This window comes from Bufo bufo, chromosome 8 (genome assembly GCF_905171765.1).
Source record: "Bufo bufo chromosome 8, aBufBuf1.1, whole genome shotgun sequence".
NCBI classification, from domain to species: domain Eukaryota; kingdom Metazoa; phylum Chordata; class Amphibia; order Anura; family Bufonidae; genus Bufo; species Bufo bufo.
Window position 1 is genome coordinate 45,619,182 of NC_053396.1, and position 18,925 is coordinate 45,638,106.

An 18,925-nucleotide genomic window follows, 5' to 3' on the forward strand; every position below is an offset into this window, starting at 1 on the left:
TGTTCCGCAAGAATTAAAGGAAAATGGAGATGAAATTTCAGAATTTAACTTTTTTAGCAGATTTTCCATTTTAATCAATTTTTTCAAGTAACAAAGCAAGGGGTAACAGTCAAACAAATCTCAATATTTATTGCCCTGATTCTGTAGTTTACAGAAACATCCCATATGTGATCGTAAACTGCTGTACGGGCACACGGCAGGGTGCAGAAGGAAAGGAACGCAATATGGTTTTTGGAGAGCAGATTTCACTGGGATAATTAGTTTAATAAGTTGCCATGTCACATTTGAAGACCCCCTGATGCACCCCTAGAGTAAAAACTCTAAAAAAGTGACCCTATTTTGGAAACTACGGGATAAGGTCGCAGTTTTGTTGGTACTATTTTAGGGTACATATGATTTTTTGGTTGCTATATATTACACTCTATATTCAGTACCCTGAAATATTATCAACATTATGGTTATTCACTTTAGAAAAAAGACGACTGAGGGGAGATCTAATTACTATGTATAAATATATCAGGGGACAGTACAGAGATCTCTTCTATCATCTATTTATCCCCAGGACTGTGACGAGGGGACATCCTCTGCGTCTGGAGGAAAGAAGGTTTGTACACAAACATAGAAGAGGATTCTTTACGGTAAGAGCAGTGAGACTATGGAACTCTCTGCCTGAGGAGGTGGTGATGGTGAGTTCACTAAAAGAGTTCAAGAGGGTCATGGATGTATTTCTGGAGTGTAATAATATTACAAGCTATAGCTACTAGAGAGGGGTCGTTGATCCAGGGAGTTATTCTGATTGCCTGATTGGAGTCGGGAAGGAATTTCTTCCCCCTTAAGTGGGGAAAATTGGCTTCTACCTCACAGGGATTTTTTGCCTTCCTCTGGATCAACTTTCAGGATGACAGGCCGAACTGGATGGACAAATATTGTTTAGGCACCGTTTTTATTTTTTACAATGTTCATCTGACAGGTTAGATCATGTGCTATTTTTATAGAGCAGGTTGTTACGGAAGTGACAATACCTAATACGTTTACATTTTTGGTTGTTTGTTTCAGTTTTGCATAGTGAATGGAGCTTAGCCCCGCCCTGGCCATTGATACTAGTCGTGACGTCACTGGGCCTGCGGTAAACGGTGAGAAGGCCGCGGCACTACTGCCAGCACCGCTGCCTTCTCAAACAGCTGATCGGCAGGGGTCCCGTGTGTCGGACCCCCGCCAACCAGATGCTGATGATCTATCCAGAGGATAGATCATCAGTTTAAAATAACTGTAGAACCCCTTTAAGTTTTACACAATAAATGCTTTTTTGAAACAAAAGAAAATTTATGTTTTAGTGTCTCCATATTCTGGGTGCCATAGCTTTTTTATTTTTAGCCTGATTGTTTTATCTAGGGGCTCATTTTTTGCGGGATGAGGTGACGGTTTGATTGGTACTATTTTAGGGGGGGTATACACCTTTATGATCGCTTGGTGTTGCACTTTTTGTGATGTAAGGTGACAAAAAAATTGTTGTTTTAGCACAGTTTATTATTTTTTCTACGGCGTTCAGGTGAGGGGGTGGATCATGTGATATTTTTATAGAGCCAGTCGTTATGGACTCCAATACCCAATATGTCTGTTTTAATATTTTTTTTCAATTTTTTTCACAATTTTATGTGTTTTATTTTGGTAATTTCTTTTTTTTTTTTACTTGAAATTAATTTTTTTTTATTATGAAAACACTTTTTTTTTACTTTTTATTTTTGTCCCAGTATAGGAATTCAACTTCTGGGGTCTGATCCCCTCTGCAATGCATTACAATACAACCAGTATTGTAATGCATTGGCTGTCAGCTTTTATGCTGACAGCCTGCCTGTGAGACCCAGCCTAAGGGCTGGATTTCACAGGCTTCCGTAGGAGGCAAGCCCCGATGCCTATGGAAGGCATCGGGCTTGCCTTCTCTGCCATCGGGTCCCCGGCACTGCAGCGCGGGACCCAATGGAGATGCGGAGGGCACCTTTACCCTCCGCTAATCCTCTGCATGCCGTGGTCAGCTTTGACCGTGACATACAAGGGGTTAATACGCTGGCATCGTTGTCTTCACTGATACCGGCGTATGCAGCAGGGACCCAGCTGTCAGTGACTGACGGGTTCATGCCACTGATCAGGTGGGCGCAGCTCCTGCACCCGCCCGATCAGCCCGTCATACATGTACGTCGCTGGTCCTTAAGTCACTTCCAGCTGTGACATACATGTACAGCAAGTGTCCTTGAGGGGTAAAGGGGTTGTCCTTTTTCAGAGCTGAACCTGGACATATCCCCTTATTCACACCTCTGGCCCCTCTGAGATGAGCATCAGTTCATTTCAAGCTCGGATGCTCTGCCTTGTCCTGCACTGGATCACGCAGGGCAAGGGCTGTTTATTTTTACATTGTTAGGCGGAGGCTTCCACCTAGCACTGTTGCCACTGACATTACCGTCATTAATAGGTGGACTTTAGTGCTGTCCTAGCCGTTTTACAGGCTAGGGCAGCGCTAAAGCCAGCCCACTACTGCTGCTGATGTCACTGGCAACACTGCTAGGCGAAAGCCTCCACCTGGCTTACCCATGGTGAGTCCTGTATGTCACTGGATCTCAATAAAGCGCAGGGCAAGGGAGAGCATTGGAGCAAGAAATGCTCCAATGTTCATCTCAGAGGTGGCGGAGGGGTGAAGAAGAAAATATGTCTGGGACAACCCCTTTAACTATTCAAAACAATTTCATAATTACAAAGTACATATAAGAAGTTTCTTTCACAATAATCTCCATTACATCCCTTACACAAAAGCATATGTTTCACAGTGGCTGGTACAATTACGATATCTGATCCACATCTGAATTTTGGTGCCTGTTTATTGATCCACAATACATAGTCTAGCATATTACAAAAGTTTTCTAATCACCAAAAGATCCTTATATTTTTTTCATATACAATACAAATTTTCAAATTAATATCTAACGTAATACAGAAAATCTGAGATATATGATCCACCACCAGTACCCAAAACTGATGTATAGGAGACCAAAAACAGCATAATATCATCTCCATATAGGGAAATTTTTTCACAAATCTGAAAACTATCAGAACATCCTGTCTAATACTGGTCGTGCCATATTCTAGTGGTCAACAGAACCCCTGAACATATCACAAGAATACACAAACCAAGAAAACAGATCAGTAAAGACAAAAAAAATCCTTTATTAAACATAACCAAACACAAAAGACATAATCCTGGACAAACAGTCAAGATAAACAGATGGATCACCACTGGACCAAGTGCACCGATTTGATTTCGGGCTAAACTCTAAGGGCGTTAGAGTGAACCCCAGATATTCACAGTACCTCTGATGGTGGGGATAGACTTTCTCGAGGGTTCACCAGGTCGCTACCTCCTGGTATAGTCGTGGTGCACTTGGCCAAAATCTGCAAGGTAACTGACACTGGTGAATAACACAAGTGGTCCAGGCACAAAAGCAAAACAGGAACTGGAACCCAAAACAACCAGAAACATAGAACACTGTTCAGACACAAAAACATGCTAAAACACAGGCGGGCAAAGACAGATGCCTGGACCCCATGCGGAACGGATGAATGGTGGTCACAGGCAGAGCTACATGGACATGGCACCGGAACCCATGCGGAATGGATGCATGGAGTTCCCAGTCAGACAAGGCCAAAGACATCGAGGCATGGTGACATCAATGAATTACCATACAACCACACAGATCAGGGTACAATAGCAAACACCCAGGTCAGGAACATACACCCTGCACATAGCCAACCTGGAGATTGAACAGGCACACAGAGGCATCCAGCATAGTAGCAACAAGTGTCACAGTGAACTGCACAGTGGCAGGTGGCCAATGGTTCCAAGTATATTGCAAAAAGCATTGCAGAAAGTGGGCATCCTTGTCTTGTACCCCTACATATTTTCAAGGATTTAGATATTTGCCCATTTACTAATACTTTAGCAAAGGAATCTGTATAAAATAACAACCCTTGAAAAAAATCCCTGACCAAAACCCGCATGCTCTAAGGTTATCCCACCAAAAGATTCATTCCATTGTATCAAAAGCTTTAGTCGTGTCCAAGGCAAGTATGGTTCTCTATTCTGGATTAGATGGCCTGGCCAGCAGGTTTATAAAACATCTCTGAACATTATCTGAAGTTGGTATCCCTGGCATAAATCCAGTTTGATTCTCATGGATAATTCCTTAGATCACCCTCCTTAATTGACTTGCCCAAATTATCACCAGTAGTTTATCATATTTATTAATGAAATAGGGCAATAAGAATCAATATACCTTTGCTTTACAAAGCGAGGATGGTAAACTTCCATGTAATCTTGAGAAATTCCATACCTCTATTAACTTTGGGAGCAAAGACTCTCTGTAGTACAAGAAGTATTCAAACGGAAATAATTTGACCATAAGGACATGTTAAACCAAGCAGTGTCCTGTAATTAACATCACAGGTATCTTCAAACTTGTAATCGTTCAGTTTGCCTATTTAAAGGGTAAAAAGCTGTCATTGTTTGGCATCATGGTGTTTACCACACTTAACATGGACCAAAGAAACCTAAGGAGTGAGTTGTCTCAGGAGATCAGAAAGAGAATTATAGACCAACATCTTAAACGTAAAGGCTATAAGACCACCTCCAAACAGCTTGAATTTCTTGTGAATACAGTTGCACATAGTATTCAGAAGTTTAAGGTCTATGAGACTGTAGCCAACCTCCCCGGACATGGCTGCAAGAGGAAAATTAATGACAAATTGAAGAGATGGATAATACGAATGGTAACCAAAGATCCCAGAAAAACTTCCAAAGAGATTAGAGGTACATCAGTGTCAGATCGCACCATCCGTTGCTGTCTTAGCCAAAGTGGACTTAATGGAAGACGACCAAGGGGGAAACCAGTGTTGAAAGCAAATCATAAAAAAACAAAACTGGGATTAGCCAAAATGCTAATTGAGAAGCCACAAAGCTTATGGAAGAATGTGCTTTGGATAGATTAGACTGTAGCTTTTTAGCAAGTCACATCATCTCTACTGTATGTTCACCAATGCAAGAATGAAGCAAACAAAGAAAAGAACATTGTACCTACTGTGAAACAGGTTTTATTTCAAGGAGTGGGCCAAAATACCTGTGGGCAGTTGCAGAAGTCTCATTGATAGTTACAGAAATTGCTTGATTCAGTGATTGCCTCAAAATATTAAGTTATGGGTACCATCATTTTTGTCCAGGCCAGTTTCATTAGTTTGTTTTATAAATTATTCTGTTTAACAACAATTCAAAAGGTATGTCTGATTTCCATTAGTTGTAAAGTAGTATTAAATCAAGGGTACCTACAATTTTATCTACATGTGTATGTACAGTACATGCCATGAGCAAGGAAAACTAGATTGTTGTCACCCCCTGGCACTGGGACCCAAGGCATATGCCCCTGTAACCCCCGCAACTATATCTCTGCACAAACTGAGGTCCACAAAGACATGGCTTGACAAGTCTGATGTGGTGGAATTTCCCAGAGCCCTAGATTCAACCCCATCAAATATTACTGTCATAAATTAGAACACTTTTTGTGAGACAGACCATTCTATCCAACATCAGTGCCTGTCCGACCAAAAGCAATTTAGGTTGAATGGGCAGAAATTCCCACAGACACACTCCAAAATCTTGAGTGGAGGTTGTGATAACCACATAAAGAGACTTATCTCCATATCATGATTGACACCCATGATCTCAAAATAGGATGTCAAACAAGTACAGTAATTTAAGTGTGTTGATCAGGTGTCCATAACATAGTAACATAGTACATAAGGCCAAAAAAATACATTTGTCCATCCAGTTCGGCCTGTCATCCTGCAAGTTGATCCAGAGGAAGGCAAAAAAAACCTGTGAGGTAGAAGCCAATTTCCCCACTCTAGGGGAATAAAACATTCCTTCCCGACTCCAATCAGGCAATCAGAATAACTCCGTGGATCAACGACCCCTCTCTAGTAGCTATAACCTGTAATGTTATTACACTACAGAAATACACCCAGGCCCCTCTTGAATTTCTTTTATTGTACTCACCATTACCACCTCCTCAGGCAGAGAGTTCCATAGTCTCACTGCTCTTACCGTAAAGAATCCTCTTCTATGTTTGTGTACAAACCTTCTTTCCTCCAGATGCAGAGGATGTCCCCTCGTCACAGTCCTGGGGATAAATAGATGATGGGAGAGATCTCTGTACTGACCCCTGATATATTTATACATAGTAATTAGATCTCCCCTCAGTCGTCTTTTTTCTAAAGTGAATAACCCTAATTTTGATAATCTTTCAGGGTACTGTAGTTGCCCCATTCCAGTTATTACTTTAGTTGCCCTCCTCTGGACCCTCTCCAGCTCTGCTATGTCTGCCTTGTTCACAGGAGCCCAGAACTGTACACAGTACTCCATGTGTGGTCTGACTAGCGATTTGTAAAGTGGTAGGACTATGTTCTCATCACGGGCATCTATGCCCTATTTGATGCAACCCATTATCTTATTGGCCTTGGCAGCAGCTGCCTTAGTTTGTTGTTTATTAAAATTCCTAGATCCTTTTCCATGTCAGTGTTACCGAGTGTTTTACCATTTAGTATGTACGGGTGACTTGCATTATTCCTTCCCATGTGCATAACTTTACATTTGTCAGTGTTAAACCTCATCCTCCACTTATCTGCCCAAGCCTCCAATCTATCCAGATCCCTCTGTAGCAGTATACTGTCCTCTTCAGTGTTAATTACTCTACACAGTTTAGAGTCATCAGCGAAAATTGATATTTTACTATGCAAGCCTTCTACAAGATTATTAATAAATATATTAAAGAGAATAGGACGCAATACTGACCCCTGAGGTACCCCACTAGTGACAGTGACCCAATCTGAGTGTGTACCGTTAATAACCATCCTCTGTTTTCTATCATTGAGCCAGTTACTTACCCACATACAGACATTTTCTCCCAGTCTGAGCATTCTCATTTTATATACTAACCTTTTATGTGGTACAGTGTCAAATGCTTTGGAGAAGTCCATATATACGACATCCATTGATTCGCCGCTGTCAAGTCTAGAACTTACCTCCTCATAGAAACTGATTAAATTCGTTTGGCATGACCGATCCCTCATGAAGCCATGCTGATATGGCATTATTTGCTTATTTCCGTTGAGATGCTCTAAGATAGCATCTCTTAGAGAATCTTCAAACAGTTTACCTACAACAGATGTTAAACTTACCGGCCTATAGTTACCAGGCTCTGTTTTTGGACCCTTTTGAATATTGGCACCGGATTTGCTATGCGCCAATCCTGTGAGACATTCCCTGTAAGTATAGAGTCTGCAAATATCAGAAATAAGGGTCTGGCTATGACATTACTTAATTCCCTTAGGATACGGGGGTGTATGCCATCCGGTCCTGGCGATTTGTCTATTTTAATCTTTTTAAGTCGCTGTTGTACTTCTTCCTGGGTCAGACAGGACACTTTTAATGGGGAATTTATTTTTACATTCAGCATTTCATCTGACAATTTATTTTCCTCAGTGAATACATTGGAGAAAAAAATATTTAACAGCTTTGCTTTCTCCTCGTCGCTCTCTGCAACTCCCCCCTCATTATGTAGTGAAAGGTTACCCCCCTCATTACTCTTTAAAGGGCCGACACCTTCAGATTTATACTTTTTAACATTTATATAATTGAAGAACGTTTTAGGGTTACTTTTACTCTCTTTGGCAATTAATCTCTCGGTCTCTAGTTTGGCCGCTTTTATTTGTTTTTTACATGTTCTATTTTTTTCCTTATAGTTTTTCAGTGCTTTCGTGCTACCCTCCTGTTTTAGTGATTTATATGCTTTCTTTTTGTCATTTATTGCTTTCTTTACAGTTCTATTTATCCACATTGGTTTCTTTTTGTTCCTTAACCTTTTATTCCCATACGGTATCTACCTCTCACAATGGGATTTTAGGATGCTTTTAAAGATATCCCATTTTGTGGCTGTATTTTTATTTTTGAAGACTTTGTCCCAGTTAGTTAGGCCTATGGCCTCTCTTAGTTGGCTAAATTTAGCTTTTTTGAAGTTTGGTATTTTTGTTCCTTCCTGTAGAAACGCTCTTTCGAATGATAATTGGAAGGTTATTACTTTATGGTCACTATTTCCTAGGTGTCCCCCAACCTGCACGTCTGTTGTTCTGTCAGGTCTATTGGTTAATACTAAGTCCAGTATGGCCGTCACTCTAGTCGGGTCCTGAACCAGTTGGGAAAGGTAATTGTCTTTGGTTATTGCAAAGAACCTGTTTCCTTTATGAGATATACAAGTTTCAGTTTCCCAGTCTATATCTGGGTAGTTGAAAACCCCCATAATAACCACCTCATTATGATTTGCCACCTTGTCTATCTCGTTTAGTAGTAGATTTTCTGTGGACTCTGTGGTATATTAGTTGGTTTATAGTAAACTCCTATTAGTAATTTAATATTGTTTTAAGTCCCTCACTTATATATTCCCGGAGTGTGGGCTTCAGACAGGACTTTACATAAAGGCATACCCCCCCCCCTCCGGTTTTGACTATCCTTTCTAAATAGACTGTAACCTTGTACATTAACTGCCTAGTCATAGCTATCATCCAGCCATGTTTATGTTATTCCCACTATGCCATAGTACTCCTCACACATCACTAATTCCAGCTCCCCAGTTTTATTAGTCAGGCTTCTGGCATTAGTATACATACATTTGAAAGGGTTTATGTATATTTTTTGCCCTACACCTTTCCTTTTAAACTGTTCTAGTCCCTCCTTCCATTCCTCCCCCAGTCCCACTACCTTGCCCCCGGTCTCTATCTGCACTATCTTCCCCTCCTATAATGTAATTTCCCTCCCCCCCAGTCCCTAGTTTAAACACTCATCCAACCTTCTAGCCATCTTTCTCCCTAACACAGCTGTCCCTTCCCCATTGAGGTGCAGCCCGTCCCTACGATAGAGCCTGTAGCCGGCCCAGTTCTCCAGGAACCCAAACCCCTCCTGTCTACACCAGTTCTTGAGCCACTTGTTAATCTCCCGCTGCCTTTCTTGTGTGGCCCGTGGTACAGTCAGTATTTCGGAAAATACTACCTTTGAGGTCCTTGCCCTAAGCTTTTGACCTAAATCCCTGAAATAATTTTTAAGGAATTTCCACCTACCTCTAACTTTGTCATTGGTTCCGATATGGACCATGACCACTGGATCTTCTCCAGCCCCTCCTAGTAATCTGTCAACCCGATCCGCGATGTGTCGAACTGTAGCGCCAGGAAGACAGCACACTGTTCGGCGATCATGGTCTTTGTGACAGATTGCCCTATCTGTTCCCCTAATTAATGTTACAGTATTATTTATACTTTCTATTTTATATATATATACACTTCACTTATATAGGAACAGGACTTAATTCACACATAAACTTCAGACCCACAGCTTTTCTTTTGGTAATTTACATGTGACATATTATTTATTCAGAAGACCTTCTATCCAACTGTGTAGTTTAATGGTAATTGCTTAGGTTGCCTCAACATTTTAACTCCCATCAAGGTGTGGGCAAGTAGTGTGAGCTCCACATCTTTAATTCAATGTACTGTGATAACCACAGTAGTATTACCCTTGAAAGTCATGTCCTTGAGTATGAAAAGATAATTCATCACCTTGCAGAAGAACAAAATAATGCATTTAGCATTTGCAAGCAATAATTCATAGGACCAATTAAGTCTAAACACCTGCAAGACACATACTCAACGTGTAATATAAATGCTGATGATATCACACCCTGTTTTCATGCTGCACTGAGGACAAACAGTTGGAACTGGTTATTTCATGATGATTTAAAAATAGGATCGGAGATGGAACTGAAGTGTTGTATTCTAAACTGTAAGGTAAATCAGGCACGTTACATATGACTTCCTTAGTGTGATGTGAAATGTTAGGTGGTTACTTTTAAAAATCCACAAATATCAAACACACAAATCAAAACCTAGTTTACAGATTTCAGTGCAAACTGCAGAGCCTTTACATTGCAAAATCGACAGTAGATCAGTGGCTCCGTCCCCTTTGTTCTGCCTCATAGGCTTCAGGCCTGAAGCCTATGACGCAATAAAACGGCGCAGGAGATCACGATTACCTCACCGTGACCTCCTGCGTCAGGTCTCGTGGGATGACGTGATGACGCAGCACAGGAGGGCACAGTGATGTGTTCGTGACCACCTGCGCCAGGACGCCCAAATACAGGCCACAAGCAGTGATGGCGTGAAGCAGAGAGGTGAGTATTTTTATTTTATTTTTTAAGTAAGGTAGGCCGTACTGGGTGCACTATGGAGGTGGGGGAGCATTATAAATACTATAGAAGAGAAAGGATACAAAGGTGGCAATTATATATAGAAAGAATGGGCGCCATTATAATAATAACAAGGGGGCCATAATAATAATAATAATAATACACAGGGGGCCATAAAAATAATAATACAGAGGGGGTCATTATAATACAAAGGGGCCATAATAATTATAATGCAGGGGGGTCATTATAATAATAATAATACTACAGAGGGGCTCATTATAATACAAAGGCGCCATAATAATAATAATGCAGGGGGGTCATTATAATAATAATAATACTACAGAGGGGGTCATTATAATACAAAGGGGCCATAATAATAATAATGCAGGGGGGTCATTATAATAATAATAATAATACTACAGAGAGGCTATAATATTATGGGGGACTATCTGTATGGCACTAGCACAGTATTGGAGGTAGCAACAGGATGACATTGTTGAGGCACCAGGAGGGTGCTGTATTCTACTGTATATTTCCATGTCCATCCAAATATTTGTTTCATGGTAGGGATGGGGGGGGGGGGGATATAGAATTTGTCCCACACTGCCTCAGCCTGGCCCCAGACTTCAGGCCACACTGTGTGTGTTCTGCATTCTGGGGCCTCATAGCCATCTACTACACTATCTGTACTCAGAGAGTTATCACCATGTTATCTGTGGTGTTACATAGGACTGCAAGTGACATCTAGTACATTATCTGTAAAAGGGGCGTGTTCACAGGTTGGGGGGGTGCAATAGTTGGCTTGCCCCGGGTGCTGACAACCCACGCTACGCCACTGCAGTAGGTCAATATTTCCAAATGTGTAAAACATGACGTAAAGGAGACATACAATGAGCAATCTCTAAAATGTCCATACATTAAAAACAATTATCAATTATTGACCAGTATGTTTCATCCTAACTGACCCGTCATGTCATAGTGTTTTTGTGCACTTGGTGGTTGAGTCAAGTATTGAAATTATAACTAATTGATCATGGGGATCTGATTGCTGAGGTTTCCACTGATTCCATGAACAGCGGCCCCCTTCCTTTGTCCTGATGAAGCAACAGGTTGACCATGTGCCCCATTGCTCTATTCATTCTTTATGGGACTGGCAGAGACAGCCAAGAACAGCTATCTCCAACAGTGTCGCAAATGTGCCACGTGCTGCTCCACTGGGATGGAGAACTTGGACACCCATTTTGACTGGTTTGGGTCCCATCAGTCGGACCCTCAGCAATCAGTTAGTTATTCCATATCCTGTGGTTAAGAGATAACTGTAATACCTGCCACAAACCCTAATTCTGCCACCTCAGATTCCCTTCCTAGTAATCAGTAAATGACTGTAAAGACAAATGGTCTGTGCGCTCTATGCTGATGAAGGAGTCCTAGGAGTCCTACACATTTCATTGTGTGAGAGAGCTTAGGAGTCCTTGTATGTTCATGCAGCGCACAGCAAGTCTGCAGGGGCATAGTGAGGAAATACAAGCAGGTAGAAAGTTAGAAACCGCAGAAAATGTCAGATTCATAATCAGCATCTTTTAAACTATTTACTTATTACTGTAGATTGTGGGGTGTCCTGCTTTTTATGTGTTGTGCTACAGAAACAATTTTAGCATCATTATTTGTAACACAGTGTTTTTTTGTTTTTTTTTGCTTTATCAGGGCATGAGCAATGTGTGCATGTTTTATGTTACCTGTTTTTCCAGATATTTTTATTTATTTTTTACTATTTTTATATGGATCTTTTATTTAATATATCCTCCAAGATACCATTGTCACAGTGGTCACAGTGGAATCCATAATAGCCCAAATTTTAGAGGAAAACATCTTACTGCCAAGACCCATCTGGGGTGGGAAGGCTTCTCCCTGCTACACCTTGCTTCTTGAGATCTATGTAGACTGCCATAGAGAAGACAGTAGTGTTTATAAACATACAATAACAACGGTGTAGAAAGAAGTTGAGAAAAATCCAGCTCCACTTTAAAGGAATTGCGTTTATTCAGCTTGCGGTTAAAAACTCATCCAAGAAATACAAAATTTAGCAGTCTTGTCTTGTCTACATGTTTCGGGCTATCAGAGACATTTCCAGCCCTTCTTCATGACACAGAAAGACATTAAAAGTGAGACCTTTTAAAGGGGAGGGTACACCTGTGTTCACTAATTGTTTCCACAGGCCTGTAACCGCCCCCAGGAAAAGGTGCCACACTTCCAGTTAACTCTTCTCATGAAAATTAAATGAAAGAAAAAACAAAAATATATAACCATATGTATGCATAGAGAAAATAAAAGTATAATGACTATGAAAAAAAAAAAACTATGTCATACAAGGGTATACATATATAGAGGATACATGGGGTATGAGCCGGATATACAGCAATATTCTAGCAAACCATGGTGGAATGTAATGGAAATCAGGTCACCAGAAATGTGTTGTAGCATTCTCAGGAAAGGAAGAAATTCACATGCCAAAATATTATTAGCATGAGAATTATTGCTGCAAAATCAGATCTAGGCGTTTATTGAGCCCCTCAGGTTGGCGTGTATTCAGTGAAAAAATCCAAAAGGATTCCCTGTTTAATAATTTTCTTCTATGGTCTCCTCCACGTTTAGGCAGAAAAACTTTTTCTATGCCTTGTACTATCATATCTGATGTGTCCCCACCATGGCAGACAGCAAAATGCAGACTAGCTGCAGACACATTGCGACTGCCATGGTGGGGCACATCAGAGATGTGTTTGCGTATCCTAGATTTTATTGCATTAATAGTACAACCCACGTATTGCAGTTTGCACTTTGTGCAGGTGATCAAGTATACAGCGTGGGTTGTATTGCAGTTAAGATACGCTTTCATTGGAAAAACTCTGTTGTTTGCAGTTGAGGAAAAGGTTTTGGATTTCATCATATGTGTGCAGCAAATGCATCTGTGGTGTCCACACCTATAACTCCCCTTGGTCCTAAGCCACACAGGTTGCGACTTTTTGTCTTCTTGGTATAGGCTAGGGCTGACATAGTTTGCAATTGTGGGCGCCCGTCTGGCTGCGCATTTAACCCCATCTGCAACTATGTCAGTCCATTCTCTGTCATAAGACAGGACAGGAAAATGTTTTTTTATAATATGACATATCTGTTGGTACTCTGTACTATATTGTGTTACAAACAGATTCCTTCTGTCCTTGTCCTTGATAATGTTGTTTGTGTTTCTATTTTTGTTTTCACTATTAGTGCCTATATCCAGTAGTGGAACCTCCTTATGCACAGGATTTTGCTGTTTAGGATAAAGGAGGGATCCCCTTTCAATATAATAACAACGGTGTGTAGTCTACGGTCAAGACCCTGCACCATATATTTACACGATGTTCTCCTTAACAGGTTAAACATAAAATGAATATACACTGATCAGCCATCACAGTAAAACCACCTGCCTAATTTCTAGGTTGGGTTGCTTTCTAGGTTGGGTTGCTTTCTAGGTTGGGTCTCTTTCTAGGTTGGGTCCCTTTCTAGGTTGGGTCCCTTTCTAGGTTGGGTCACTTTCTAGGTTGGGTCACTTTCTAGGTTGGGTCACTTTCTTTAACTGACTCAGCTATTTTGCCATAATCTTCTATTGAACAGCCTGAGTGCATGCCAAACGAGTCCCCATCTGCTGCTAATTCACATGGGGAAAAAAACTGTCAATCAGAGGCAGGTGGGCGGGGAGATCCATGAATATGGGGACTCATTGGCATTTACTGGAGCTGTTAGAACCTAACAGCAGAAAACTGCTGACATTATTTTCTGCTAAAGTAGCTCTTCTGAAGGATTGAACTGGATGGCTTAAGCTTTGCTCCCCATCTGTATCAATGAGCCTTGGGTGCCCATGACCTTGTCAACGGTTCTCTTTGTTTAGACAGTTTTTACTAAACACTGACGAGTGCATACCGAAGACCTGCTGTTTTCGAGATGCTCTGACCCAGTTATGTAGAAATCACAATTTGGTAGTTGTCAAAGTTCAGATTCTTAAACTTGCTCGTTTTCCTGCTTCGAACACAGCAATTTCAAGAATTGACAGTACACTTATGGACTAATATAACCCACGCCTTGACTGGTGCTAGTGTCACAAAATGATTAATGCTATTCGCTTCACCTAACAGTGTTTTGTTTTTTTATTTGTTTTTACAAACCGGATTCCAAAAAAGTTGGGACACTAAACAAATTGTGAATAAAAACTGAATGCAATGATGTGGAGATGGCAAATGTCAATATTTTATTTGTAATAGAACGTAGATGACAGATCAAACGTTTAATCCGAGTAAATGTATCATTTTAAAGGAAAAATACGTTGATTCCAATTTTCACGGTGTCAACAAATCCCCAAAAAGTTGGGACAAGTAGCAATAAGAGGCTGGAAAAAGTAAATTTGAGCATAACGAAGAGCTGGAAGACCAATTAACACTAATTAGGTCAATTGGCAACATGATTGGGTATAAAAAGAGCTTCTCAGAGTGGCAGTGTCTCTCAGAAGCCAAGATGGGTAGAGGATCACTAATTCCCACAATGTTGCGCAGAAAGATAGTGGAGCAATATCAGAAAGGTATTACCCAGCGAAAAATTGCAAAGACTTTGCATCTATCATCATCAACTGTGCATAACATCATCTGAAGATTCAGAGAATCTGGAACAATCTCTGTGCGTAAGGGTCAAGGCCGTAAAACCATACTGGATGCCCGTGATCTCCGGGCCCTTAAACGACATTGCACCACAAACAGGAATGCTACTGTAAAGGAAATCACAGAATGGGCTCAGGAATACTTCCAGAAACCATTGTCAGTGAACACAATCCACCGCGCCATCCGCCGTTGCCAGCTGAAACTCTACAGTGCAAAGAAGAAGCCATTTCTAAGCAAGATCCACAAGCTCAGGCGTTTTCACTGGGCCAGGGATCATTTAAAATGGAGTGTGGCAAAATGGAAGACTGTTCTGTGGTCAGACGAGTCACGATTCGAAGTTCTTTTTGGAAATCTGGGACGCCATGTCATCCGGACCAAAGAGGACAAGGACAACCCAAGTTGTTATCAAAGCTCAGTTCAGAAGCCTGCATCTCTGATGGTATGGGGTTGCATGAGTGCGTGTGGCATGGGCAGCTTGCATGTCTGGAAAGGCACCATCAATGCAGAAAAATATATTCAGGTTCTAGAACAACATATGCTCCCATCCAGACGTCATCTCTTTTAGGGAAGACCCTGCATTTTTCAACAAGATAATGCCAGACCACATTCTGCATCAATCACAACATCATGGCTGCGTAGGAGAAGGATCCGGGTACTGAAATGGCCAGTCTGCAGTCCAGATCTTTCACCTATAGAGAGCATTTGGCGCATCATAAAGAGGAAGGTGCAACAAAGAAGGCCCAAGACGATTGAACAGTTAGAGGCCTGTATTAGACAAGAATGGGAGAGCATTCCTATTTCTAAACTTGAGAAACTGGTCTCCTCGGTCCCCAGACGTCTGTTGAGTGTTGTTTAAGAAGGGGAGATGCCACACAGTGGTGAAAATGGCCTTGTCCCAACTTTTTGGGGATTTGTTGACACCATGAAATTCTGATTCAACATATTTTTCCCTTAAAATGGTACATTTTCTCAGTTTAAACTTTTGTTCCGTGATTTATGTTCTATCCTGAATAAAATATTAGAAGTTGGCACCTCCACATCATTGCATTCAGTTTTTATTCACGATTTGTATAGTGTCCCAACTTTTTTGGAATCCGGTTTGTATTAACATTTTGAAAATACAATAATATAAGCAATAGCCAATCAGAAATCTGTTGTAACATGGCATGTGATCAGTAACAGGCGCAGCATTAGACATTTCAAGAGTCATTCATTAAAGAAAAATATCTCTGCACCCAAGGAATGCATTACTGCAGGTTACAGTATGAAACACAGAGTCCTGTCAATCCTGAAAGGTCTGCTAAACATGTGTAGATGATATACAGATCATGGATCCGTTTGAAACCTTCTCACTACCCTGACCACCGGACGCATCTCTGCATGTATATAGAGTCCCCGGGGCGGACGGCAGCGATAGCATGTCAGCATAAAAAAAATAAACGTTCCAAACAATAAAGCCAAGTAACTGAACAGTGGCCCCTCTCGCTATATCCCCCTCCATCCAATCAGTATCAGGGTGGTCTCAGAGGGCTCAGATTATTCTGCAGCCCAGTCTGAGCTCAGTGTGCCCACTATCTGCAGGCACGAACCCCACTTTTGGCCGATGGAAGAATAAGAATGCATCAAAAATATCAGGACTTTGAAGTGAGAGGTTAAAGAGACAGAAATTGGGGGATCATTACTCAATATACAATTCTAATACCATGTAGTCAAGGAAAAGCATGAGGGCAGTTTAGAGCAAGTCTCTAGAGGAAATGTATTTACTCCTTACTATAAAGAAAGACATAACCTTCCTTTCTTTCTGGGTCGCCTCTATCCACTCCATCTTTATGATAAAGTATAGCTTCTCAGAGAAAAGACTAAATGAGGGAGAGAGAGGTTGCTTTCAGACTTTTTGGGTATATGTGTATATTGTGTTGCGTTTTAACTATATAGCCCATTTTAGGTTTAGGTGTTGGGTGGTAAATTTGTGAACTTCAACCCAGAACCATTGTATGTGTGAGCATTGCCATGTAAAGGGATGTGTTTGCTTCAAGAATACCACATTTAAAAGAAACAAAAGTAGGGAAGATACCCATTTTATAACTCTTATGGGGGTAATGTATGCCCTATGGATTAATCTAAAGGGGTTGTCTGGGATCAAACTCATTTTTTTTAAAGTAGCTTACTCACCATTAGTAGCCAAGTTTATGTTGCCAAGATGTTTTTAGGTAGCTTTGACACTGCTGCATTGCTCCTACAGTCCCCAACAGACTGTTTACATATCTGTTTATGTATGCCATCACTTCCTGCTGCAAAGCATTGTGTGTCCCAGTGCAGCTCAGCAGCAGGCGGTTTCTACAGTGTAAGATCCCCTCCCTGCATCCGCCCCCCTCATACATATTCAGCCTCCTGCACATTATTCACTCCTCCATAGATCCGCCCCCTCTTACATATTCATCCTCCAGCCTCATATTCCTCCCCCATAAACTCCTCCTTGCAAATGGCCCCTCATGATTCATGTCCATTTCTTGCCCCCCCATCATTTCACATTTCTGCCCCTTATGATTCATGTCCATTTCTTGCCCCCCATGTGCCAATATCATAGTGCCATCCTCTTCCCCTGCCCCCTAATGTGCCAGTATCAAGTGCCTCTCTCCTCTCCCCTCCATGTGCCAATATCATGGCGCCAATAGTCCCCCATCCTAACCCCCTCCCCTGTGGCAGTAAAGTACAGTCCGATATTTTTTTTAAAAAAAAGACTTTTATACAAACCTCCATGTCAGCGATGCGATGCAGGCCTCTTCCGGCCCGTGTTCCCACCAGCCTCTAGTGTTGAAGATTTGGTGCTCATGTTCTTATTTAGCCTGTCTTTCAGAAAGGTTTATGCTGGGATTCGAACTTGCGACCTTTCACATCAGAGGCAAGACATTTACCCACACAGCTATTAGAGCTGTATAGCGAGTTACTTAAAAAAAAAAAAATAAGACTTCTACTGTAGATAACTTTGATACCTAGTGTACATCCATACACATGACAGCTGCCCCAACACACCCAGCTCTGCTACATCCATAGCATGGATGTACACTAGGTATCAAAGTTATCTACAGTAGAAGTCTTATACACTGCTCAAAAAAATAAAGGGAACACTTAAACAACACAATGTAACTCCAAGTCAATCACACTTCTGTGAAATCAAACTGTCCACTTAGGAAGCAACACTGAGTGACAATCAATTTCACATGCTGTTGTGCAAATGGGATAGACAACAGGTGGAAATTATAGGCAATTAGCAAGACACCCCAATAAAGGAGTGGTTCTGCAGGTGGTGACCACAGACCACTTCTCAGTTCCTATGCTTCCTGGATGATGTTTTGGTCACTTTTGAATGCTGGCGGTGCTTTCACTCTAGTGGTAGCATGAGACGGAGTCTACAACCCATACAAGTCGCTCAGGTAGTGCAGTTTATCCAGGATGGCACATCAATGCGAGCTGTGGCAAGAAGGTTTGCTGTGTCTGTCAGCGCAGTGTCCAGAGCATGGGGGCGCTACCAGGAGACAGGCCAGTACATCAGGAGACGTGGAGGAGGCCGTAGGATGGCAACAACCCAGCAGCAGGACCGCTACCTCCGCCTTTGTGCAAGGAGGAACAGGAGGAGCACTGCCAGAGCCCTGCAAAATGACCTCCAGCAGGCCACAAATGTGCATGTGTCTGCTCAAACGGTCAGAAACAGACTCCATGAGGGTGGTATGAGGGCACGACAGCCACAGGTGGGGGTTGTGCTCACAGCCCAACATCGCGCAGGACGTTTGGCATTTGCCAGAGAACACCAAGATTGGCAAATTCGCCACTGGCGCCCTGTGCTCTTCACAGATGAAAGCAGGTTCACACTGAGCACATGTGACAGACGTGACAGAGTCTGGAGACGCCGTG

The 18,925-nt window shown here is 41.7% G+C and overlaps 1 protein-coding gene across 1 annotated transcript in view; it reads right to left on the reverse strand.

Annotated features, from left to right (window-relative positions):
• Positions 1 to 18,925, reverse strand: part of ASTN2 (astrotactin 2) — a 945,680-nt gene that overhangs the window by 281,839 nt on the left and 644,916 nt on the right. The gene's annotated exons all lie outside the window — the stretch shown is intronic.